We start from the raw sequence: 11,043 nt of genomic DNA, 5'->3' as shown, positions 1-11,043 counted from the left end.
AGTTTACCAAATTCATTGATTAGCTCTAGTAGTTTTCTGGTAGCATCTTTAGGATTCTGTACGTATAGTATCAGGTCATCTGCAAACAGTGACAGCTTTACTTCTTCTTTTCCGATTTGGATTCCTTTCATTTCCTTTTCTTCTCTGATTACTGTGGCTAAAACTTCCAAAACAATGTTGAATAATCGTGGTGAGAGTGGACAACTTTCTCTTGTTCCTGATCTTAGAGGAAATGGTTTCAGTTTTTCACCGTTGAGAATAATGTTGGCTGTGGGTTTGTCATATATGGCCTTTATTATGTTGAGGTAAGTTCCCTCTATGCCTACTTTCTGGAGGATTTTTATCATAAATGGGTGTTGAATTTTGTCAAAAGCTTTTTCTGCATCTATTGACATGATCATATGGTTTTTCTCCTTCAATTTGTTAATATGGTGTATCACATTGCTTGCTTTGTGTCTTTTGAAGAATCCTTGCATTCCTGGGATAAACCCCACTTGATCATGGTGTATGATCCTTTTAATGTGCTGTTGGAGTCTGTTTGCTAGTATTTTGTTGAGGATTTTTGCATCTATATTCATCAGTGATTTTGGCCTGTAGTTATCTTTCTTTGTGACATCTTCCTTTGGTTTTGGTGTCATGGTGATGGTGACCTTGTAGAACAAGTTTGGGAGTGTTCCTCCCTCTGCTATATTTTGGAAGAGTTTGAGAAGGATAGGTGTTAGCTCTTCTCTAAATGTTTGATAGAATTTTCCCGAGAAGCCATCTGGTCCTGGGCTTCTGTTTCTTGGCAGATTTTTAATCACAGTCTCAATTTCAGTGCTTGTGATTGGTATGTTTATGTTTTCTATTTCTTCCTTGTTCAGTCTTGGAAGGTTGTGCTTTTCTAAGAATTTTTCCATTTCTTCCAGGTTGTCCATTTTATTGGCATATAGTTGCTTGTAGTAATCTCTCATGATCCTTTGTATTTCTGCAGTGTCAGTTGTTACTTCTCCTTTTTCATTTCTAATTTTATTGATTTGAGTCTTCTCCCTTTTTTTCTTGATGAGTCTGGCTAATTTTTTCTCAATTTTGTTTATCTTCTCAAAGAACCAGCTTTTAGTTTTGTTTATCTTTGCTATTGTTTGCTTCATTTCTTTTTCATTTATTTCTGATCTGATCTTTATGATTTCTTTCCTTCTTCTAACTTTGTGTTTTTTTTGTTCTTCTTTCTCTAATTGCTTTAGGTATAAGGTTAGGTTGTTTATTTGAGATGTTTCTTGTTTCTTGAGGTAGGATTGTATTGCTATAAACTTCCCTCTTAGAACTGCTTTTGCTGCATCCTATAGGTTTTGGGTCATCGTGTGTTTATTGTTATTTGTTTCTAGATATTTTTTGATGTCCCCTTTGATTTCTTCAGTGAGCTCATGGTTATTAAGTAGAGTATTGTTTAGCCTCTTTGTTTTTATATTTTTTACAGAATTTTTCCTGTAATTGATATGTAGTCTCATAGCATTGTGGTCAGAAAAGATACTTGATATGATTTCAATTTTCTTAAATTTACAAAGGCTTGATTTGTGACCCAAGATATGATCTATCCTGGAGAATATTCCATGAGCACTTGAGAAAAATATGTATTCTGTTGTTTTTCGATGGAATGTCCTATAAATATCAATTAACTCCATCTTGTTTAATTTATCATTTAAAGCTTGTGTTTCCTTATTTATTTTCGTTTTGGATGATCTGTCCATTGGTGAAAGTGGGGTGTTAAAGTCCCCTACTATGATTGTGTTACTGTCGATTTCCCCTTTTATGGCTGTTAGCATTTGCCTTATGTATCAAGATGCTCCTATGTTGGTTGCATAAATATTTATAATTGTTATATCTTTTTCTTGGTTTGATCCGTTGATCATTATGTAGTGTCCTTCTTTGTCTCTTGTACTAGCCTTTATGTTAAGGTCTATTTTATCTGATATGAGAATTGCTACTCCAGCTTTCTTTTGATTTCCATTTGCATGGAATACCTTTTTCCATCCCCTCACTTTCTGTCTGTATGTGTCCCTATTTCTGAAGTGGGTCTCTTGTAGACAGCATATATACGGGTCTTGTTTTTGTATCCATTCAGCCAGTCTATGTCTTTTGGTTGGAGCTTTTAATCCATTTACATTTAAGGTAATTATCAATATGTATGTTCCTATTCCCATTTTCTTAATTGTTTTGGGTTCGTTATTATAGGTCTTTTCCTTCTCTGTGTTTCCTGCCTAGAGAAGTTCCTTTAGCATTTGTTGTAAATCTGGTTTGGTGGTGCTGAATTCTCTTAGCTTTTGCTTGTCTGTAAAGGTTTTAATTTCTCCATTGAATCTGAATGAGATCCTTGCTAGGTAGAGTAATTTTGGTTGTAGGTTTTTCCCTTTCCTCACTTTAAATATGTCCTGCCACTCCTTTCTCGCTTGCAGAGTTTCTGCTGACATTTCAGCTCTTAACCTGATGGGGATTCTCTTGTACGTTATTTGTTGTTTTTCCCTTGCTGCTTTTAATATGTTTTCTTTGTATTCAATTATTGATAGTTTGATTAGTATGTGTCGTCGCATGTTTCTCTTTGGATTTATCCTGTATGGGACTCTCTGTGCTTCCTGGACTTTATCAACTATTTCCTTTCCCATATTAGGGAAGTTTTCAACTATAATCTCTTCAAATATTTTCTCAGTCCCTTTCTGTTTCTCTTCTTCTGTGGGACCCCTATAATTTGAATGTTGGTTTGTTTAATGTTGTCCCAGAGGTCTCTGAGACTGTCCTCAATTCTTTTCATTTTTTTTCTTTATTTTGCTCTGCAGTAGTTATTTCCACTATTTTATCTTTCAGGTCACTTATCCATTCTTCTGCCTCAGTTATTCTACAATTGATTCCCTCTAGAGAATTTATAATTTCATTTATTGTGTTGTTCATCATTGTTTGTTTGCTCTTTAGTTCTTCTAGGTTCTTGTTAAATGTTTCTTGTATTTTCTCCATTCTATTTCCAAGATTTTGTATCATCTTTACTATCATTACTCTGAATTATTTTTCAGGTAGACTGCCTATTTCCTCTTCATTTGTTTGGTTTGGTGGGTTTTTACTTTGCTCCTTCATCTGCTGTGTGTTTCTCTGTCTTCTCATTTTGCTTATCTTACTGTGTTTGGGGTCTCCTTTTTGCAGGCTGCAGGTTCATAGCTCCTGTTGTTTTTGGTTTCTGCCCCCAGTGGCTAAGGTTGGTTTAGTGGGTTGTGTAGGCTTCCTGGTGGAAGGGACTCATGCCTGTGTTCTGGTGGATGAGGCTGGATCTTGTCTTTCTTCTGGGCAGGACCATGTCTGGTGGTGTGTTTTGGGGTGTCTGTGACCTTATGATTTTAGGCAGCCTCTCTGCTAATGGGTGGTATTGTGTTCCTGTCTTGTGTTCCTGTCTTCCTAGTTGTTTGGCATCGGGTGTCCAGCATTGTAGCTTGCTGGCTGTTGAGTGGAGCTGGGTCTTAGCGTTGAGATGGAGATCTCTGCGAAAGCTTTCACTGTTTGATATTATGTGGAGCTGGGAGGTCTCTGGTGGACCAGTGTCCTGAATTCTGCTCTCCCACCTCAGAGGCACAGGTCTGACACCTGGATGGAGCACCAAGACCCTGTCAGCCACACAGCTCAGAAGAAAAGGGAGGGAGAAAGAAAGCAAGGAAGAAAGGAAGGAAGGAAGGAAGAAAGAAAGAAAGAAAGAAAGAAAGAAAGAAAGAAAGAAAGAAAATAAAAAGAAATAGTTATTAAAATAAAAAATTTAAAAAATTATTAAAAATAAAAAAATTAAAAAGTAATTAAGAAAAAAGAAAGAAAGAAAGAAGAGAACAACCAAACCAAAAAACAAATCCACCAATGATAACAAGCGCTAAAAAGTATACTTAAAAAAAAAAAAAAAAACGGACAGACAAACCCTAGGACAAATGGTAAAAGCAAAGCTATATAGACAAAATCACACAAAGAAGCATACACATACACCCTCACAAAAAGAGAAAAAGGAAAAAATATATATATATAAATAAGGAAGAGATCAACCAAATCAATAAACAAATCTACCAATGATAATAAACTAAATACTAAACTGAGATAAACATAAAACCAGAAACTAGTCAGTCGCATATAGCAAAAGTTGCTCCCAAACTCTACTGCCTCAATTTTGGGATGGTTCGTTGTCTATTCAGGTATTCCACAGTTGCAGGGTACATCAAATTGATTGTGGAGATTTAATCCTCTGCTCCTGAGGCTCCTGGGAGGGATTTCCCTTTGTCTTCTTTGTTCGCACAGCTCCTGGGGTTCAGCTTTGGATTGGCCCCGCCTCTGCGTGTACGTCGCCTGAGGGCGTCTGTTCTTCGCTCAGACAGGTCGGGATTAAAGGAGCAGCTGATTCGGGGGCTCTGGCTCACTCATGCCGGGGGGAGGGAGGGGTGCGGATGCGGGACGAGCCTACGGCGGCAGAGGCTGGTGTGACGTTGCACCAGCCTGAGGCGCACCATGTGTTCTCCTGGGCAAGTTGTCCCTGGATCCCGGGACCCTGGCAGTGGCGGGCTGCACAGGCTCCCTGGAGGGGAGGTGTGGATAGTGAGCTGTGCTTGCACACAGGCTTCTTGGTGGCGGCAGCAGCAGCCTTAGCGTCTCATGCCCATCTCTGGGGTCTGCGCTGTTACCCGCGGCTTGCGCCCGTCTCTGGAGCCCCTTTAAGCAGCGCTCTTAATCACCTCTCCTCGTGCACCAGGAAGCAAAGAGGGAAGAAAAAGTCTCTTGCCTCTTCGGCAGCTCCAGACATTTCCCCGGACTCCCTCCCGGCTAGCCGTGGTGCACTAACCCCTTCAGGCTGTGTTCTCGACACCAGTCCTCTCCCGCTGCTCCGACCGAAGCCCGAGCCTCAACTCCCAGCCCCGCCCACGCCGGCGGGTGAGCAGACAAGCCTCTCGGACTGGTGAGTGCTGGTCGGCCCCGATCCTCTGTGCGGGAATCTCTCTGCTTTGCCCTCTACACCCCTGTGGCTGCGCTCTCCTCCGTGGCTCTGAAGCTTCCCCCCTCCGCCACCCACAGTCTCCGCCCACGAAGGGGCTTCCTAGTGTGTGGAAACCTTTCCTCCTTCACAGCTCCCTCCCACTGGTGCAGGTCCCGTCCCTATTCTTTTGTCTCTGTTGTTTCTTTTTTCTTTTGCTTTACCCAGGTACGTGGGGAGTTTCTTGCCTTTTGGGAGGTCTGAGGTCTTCTGCCAGCGTTCAGTGGGTGTTCTGTAGTTGTTGTTCCACATGTAGATGTATTAATGATGTATTTGTGGGGAGGAAGGTGATCTCCGCGTCTTACTCCTCTGCCATCTTGAAGGTCTCCCATGCTCCAGACCATTATTTTTAGTAACGCTTCTACCAATAACCTGAGCTCCCTGACCCTCTGTCTTTTTATTACTCACTTAGCAACATCCCCCAATCCCTGCTTTTGGCTTTCTCTGTGCCTGCCAACGCTGTTGCAAAAAGTTTCCCCACAGGACAGATTGGCATCAAGATAAAGTAATAAGCATCAACCTAAATGGTCCCTGAAATCCTGTGCTTTTCTTTCTTTTTTTAATAAATAAATTTATTTATTTTTGGCCTCATTGGGTCTTCATTGCTGCGCGGGGGCTTTCTCTAGTTGCGGTGAGTGGGAGCTTTCTCTAGTTGTGACAAGGGGGGGCTACTCTTTGTTGCGGTGCGAGGGCTTCTCATTGCGGTGGCTTCTCTTTGTTGCGGAGCATGGGCTCTTGGCGCGTGGGCTTCAGTAGTTGTGGCACGCAGGCTCAGTAGTTGTGGCTCACAGGCCCTAGAGTACAGGCTCAGTAGTTGTGGCGCATGGCCTTAGTGGCCCCGCAGCATGTGGGATCTTCCTAGACCAGGGATCAAACCCATGTCCCCTGCATTTGCAGGTGGATTCTTAACCACTGCACCACCAGGGAAGTCCCAGTCCTGTGCTTTTCATGTCAGTTCCTAGTCTCAAGTTCAACTGTGACTATTTCAAACCTCTTCTCTGAGGAGAGGTCTACTCTGTTTTCCCTCTTTGCCCTCCACCCCCCCTCCCCATTCTCAACAGGTGACCTTACCTCTTACTTCATAGAGAATATGAAATTGTTGGAGAATCTCACTTGTCCACTATCAGATCCATATATCCACTTACTTCTGTACCCATCTTCTCCTTTGCAAGGATATTATTTTCCAATATTAATCTATAACTTTTTCCTTCCTTATGTTTTCACTTTTCCCTTCTCTCCTTTTTTAAGCAAGTAAGTGACTCTGTGCTCACCTGTAGGGAGGGATGTGGCTGGGCAGAATGCAGAAGGTCGCTGGTGTTTCCTTCCAAAAGCGTAAACTCCAGTACTAGAGAGTGTGGTAGGTAGGCTTTTAAAATAACCACAAAGTTTTCCCCTCCTCTCTCCATGTCCTTTGGTAGTGCCTTCCTCCACTGACTCTAGGATTGCCTTGTGACTTGCATTGGCCAATAGGACAGTAGCAAACATGAAAGGAGCAGAGGCTTGAAAAATGCTTCCACTTTGGGGGTTGCCCTCTTGCTGCTCTTGGGAACCCTGAGATTACCGTGTGAAGAAGCCTGGGTAGCCGCATGGATCAAAGAGTAAGCCATCCGAGCTGAGGCCCCCAGACAAACCAGCATGCCAACCACCTGACAAGTGAGGGAGGATATCTTAGATCAGTGCTTCTCAAACTTTATACGTAACCCACCTGGGGATTTTGCCAAATGCCAAAACTGATTCATTAGGCCTAGGGTGGGGCTAGAGAGTCTACATTTCTAATAAGATCCTGGGTACTGCTGGTCTGAGAAGCATGCTTTGAAAAGATGCGACACTGTCCAGCCCCATTCAAGTTGAACCAAACCAGGAGAATCACCAAGCTGACCCACAGAGTTGTGAGAAATAACAGCTGTGGATTTTAAGATACTAAGTTTTAGGGGGTTGTTACACAGCAAAAACTAGCTGATACAGAGAAGGTGTGAGGGCTTAGATAAAATATCTTGGAGAAGCAGAGGAAAGAGCAGCACTCCATGGGCCCCTCCCCTAGGCTGGGGGTGGGGGAAGGGAGAGAGGAAAGTCTACGCCCCCAGAGCAGAGAGTACCTGAGCTCTTCTTCCTGGCCACGCATCAGGGAAGAGCAGTACTCAAGGAGGAGTGGCTGCATGGTTCATCTTGACAGCCACAGATGGGAGGCAGCAGAAGGGTCACAGAGAGAGTGATGGTGACATCTCAGGGGCAATCATGTGAACCAAAACCCAGTGATCCTAAGACCCCAGATTAACTGTACAGCCCTAAGAGTAGAGAAACACTAGGAATCATCAAGGTCACTTGTCTGTCACCCCAACAGTCAATTAACAAACCCATAAAGTTGTTTTCTACAAAGTGACTCCTATCACACCTAAGTTAGTGAACCTGCCACCCCTTTTTTGTTCTTTCTGGTATAATAGAGTAGGCCCCTCTCCCCATGAGTCAACACTTCTCCCTCCTGTTAATTCAACCACATTCTCTCAACCAGATTATTCTCACCAATGTGAGAATGCAACATAGTTAAATGTCTCTCTTTTTCTTTTTAAAGTCCCATTGATTCACAGTTTCATGTAGCACAGCTGCTGCTAACACATTCAGCACCTTTATGGGGATCAGAAGGTGCCCCCTCCAGACAGAGGAATTGCAGAAAGGAGGACTGACCACAGTGAGAAAAGCACCCCTGCCTTCAGGCCACAGCCCCAGGTCCAAGTTGACAGCTGGATGCAGAGCCTGGCTGGATTCCAACCTGCACTTGCATCCTCCTGCCCGGCACCTCGCCACACCCTCGACCTGCTGTCACCAGTTTCTCTGCCCGCTCCTTACAGCCCAGCTTCTCGGTGGAGTTGTCTATACTTGTTCCCTCCCTGCTGTCATCTCCTACTCATTCTCAGCACAGTCCAGTCTGGATTCTGACCCCATATTGCTACCTAAACAGCTCTTTCTAAGCTTATTAATAGCTTCTGTGTTATTGAATCCAGAGGACATTTTCAATGCCTCGCCTATTTGACCTTGCAGTAGCATTTACACTGTTGACAGCTCCCGCCTACAAACTCTCTCTTCTTTCAACTTTGGCAACATGCCCTTTGCTCAGCTCTCCTCCCGTTTCATAGCTGCACCTTCACAGCACAGTTCTTGGGAGACCGGGCTCTGTAAAACAGTGACCCTAATAGTATCTACCCTGTAGGGTTATTGTAAGAATTAAATCTTATAATACAGATAGCTAGCTAGCTAGATATAAATAGAACCTCAGAGCATGACGTGGAGTGAGATTCAAGGATTATGTTACTGTCGTTGTTGTGAGAAGCTCACCCTCCTCTGCCTGGTCATTCAATGTTAGAATGTTTAGAATTCCTTCAGGCTCAGCCCTAGGCCCTTTTTCTTCTCTGTGGTTTCTTCAATAACCCCAGATCGACATTTCTGGCCCAGATTCCTCCTTGGAGCTCCAGACCTAGAAATCTAGTTGCCTACTTGACAATCCCTCTTGGTCATCTCAAGTTTAATATGTGAATGGGAAAACCATCTATTTTATTATGCAGTCAGAAATGTAGGAGTTGGTCTTGGCACCTCCCTCTTTCTCAGCCCCACCTTCTTCAATCCAATCCATCACCAAGGCAGGTTGGTTTTACCTCCTCATATCCCTTTAATTTGTTTACGTCTCTTCATTGCCACTACCACCAGCCTAGCCCAGGTGAGCACCTCTGTCCCCTGGAGCACTGTAAAAACTGCTTAGCTGGTCTCTGTCTCCACTCTGCTCTCCTCCTTTTTTTTTTTTTTTTTTTTTTTTTTTTGCGGTACTCGGGCCTCTCGCTGTTGTGGCCTCTCCCGTTGCAGAGCACAGGCTCCGGACGCGCAGGCTCAGTGGCCATGGCTCACGGGCCCAGCTGCTCCGCGGCATGTGGGATCCTCCCGGACCTGGGCACGAACCCGTGTCCCCTGCATCGGCAGGCGGACTCTCAACCACTGCGCCAACAGGGAAGCCCTGTTTTTTTTTTTGAATCGTAGTTTGGCCAAGCCTTGCAGCATGCGGGATCTTAGTTCCCCAACCAGGGATGGAACCCGCGACCCCTGCAGTGGAAGCGCAGTCTTAACCACTGGGCCGCCAGGGAAGTCCCCTCTGATTTTGAATCAGTGATTTATTCCAGTCCTGTCACTCCTGGGCTTGGAGTCTGTCATGGCTTCCAATGGGCCTTTGGATAAAGACTCAAATCATTAAAGCTTGTAAATTGTGTGGTTAGGGGTGTTGAATACCAGAGCTTATCATGGTGTCAAGCACATAGGTGACTGCTGCAGGAAGCGCTTTTGCATTTGGTCTTTGAAAGCAAATCACTGACTATTTTTATTGAGGGAGTAAGTAATATTAGCAGAAATGACTTTCCAAAAATAGTCTTGCTGGAGTCCAGTGGATTGAGATGGAGGCAAGAAGATGTACTGGGCGGGAAGGGGAGGAGGATTTGAAGTAGATGGCAGTAGGAAAGGAAAGGATGGAGAGAGCCTGGGAAAGCAGAATCCACAGGCCTGGCTGAGGAAAAATGAGGCCAATGGTTGAGGTGGGAAAAAGAAAAAAAATGATTCCTTTTGATTCATTTATTCTGTTACCTTTTCTCTTTTTCATGAGGTTTCAAACATTATAAACAGGGGTGCTAAAATCACATCTTTAATCCTTTAAAAACCCTGGACTGGAGACCAAGCCTCCTCAAAAATGGCTGGAACTTTCCTTTGTATTTTTTTCATGTCTTGATATTTATTCAAAAATATTTACCAAATGCAATCATGCATTTACACCTGGGTTTGTGCTGGGCTGAGGAGATACATGGTGAGGAAAACAGTCCCTGTCTCTCCTCTCTTGTCCTTTCCAGCCTAGGAGAGGAGACCAGCTTTAACCAAATAAATCCCCCAGTGTGTAAATAACTCCAAATTGAGCCAAGGTGCTATGAAGGAGAGTAACACAGTTCTGTGACAGGGTATAACAAAATGCCTGCCTTAGACTGTGTGTGTATGTGTGTGTGTGTGTGTGTGTGTGTGTGTGTGTGTGTGCAGTAAAGGCTTCCCAGAAGGGACACTCGAGCTGAGATCTGAAGATGGAGAAGAGCCCAATTAAATGAGGTGGCAATGGAGTAGCAGAAGAGAACCTGGTCAGTTCAAATAACTTAGACCATTTTGCTATTCTCACAAATTTGTTTTTCCATATAAATTTTAGGGTCAACTTGTCTAGGTCCAGAATAAAACTTATTGGTATTTTTATTGAGAGTGTGGTAAATTTTTCAAATAACTTAGGGAGGAGAATTGTCTTTATGATATTTACTTGTCCTATCCAAGATAAAGGAATGTCTTTCCATTTGCTCAAGACTACTTTTGTGTCATTCAGGAGTGTTTTAAGGTTTTCATTGTATAGATTAGCATATTCCCTGTTCAACTTATTCTCAAGTATTTTACCTTCTTTGTTGCTATTGTAAATGGATTTTTCTCTAAGATTACATTTACTAACAGGTTATTGTGCACATGAAGCAGCTGATTCCTTTATGTTAATTTTATATCCTGCTAACTTACTGAATTCTTTCATTGTTTGAGTTAGTTTTTATTATTGATTCTGTAGGGGCCTCCAGGTTTACTATCATGTCATCTGCAAATAGAAAATTATTTCTGTTTTTCAAACTCTTATGCCTCTAATTAATTTCTCTTGTCTAATTCTATTGGCTAATTCCTTCACTTTAGTGTTAAATAGTCGTGGAGATAATGGGTATCCTTACCTTGTTCCTGATTTTAACAGAAATTCCTGAGATGCTAGGAAGTATGTAAAGGAAGTATCCATAAATTTCTATTTTCTTGAGTGTTTTTAAAATTAGGAAATAAAGTTAAATTCTGTCAAAGGCTTTTTCACATCAATGGAGATAATCAAATAATTTTTCTTCTCAGATGTGTTAATATGTTATATTAATGAATTTCATAATATTGAACCAACCTTTCATTTCAGGATTAAATCCCAGTTAGACATGGAGTATTAC

The sequence above is a fragment of the Grampus griseus genome (assembly GCF_964374135.1).
Source record: "Grampus griseus genome assembly, chromosome: X".
Classification (NCBI taxonomy): domain Eukaryota; kingdom Metazoa; phylum Chordata; class Mammalia; order Artiodactyla; family Delphinidae; genus Grampus; species Grampus griseus.
This window is presented reverse-complemented; position numbering follows the sequence as displayed.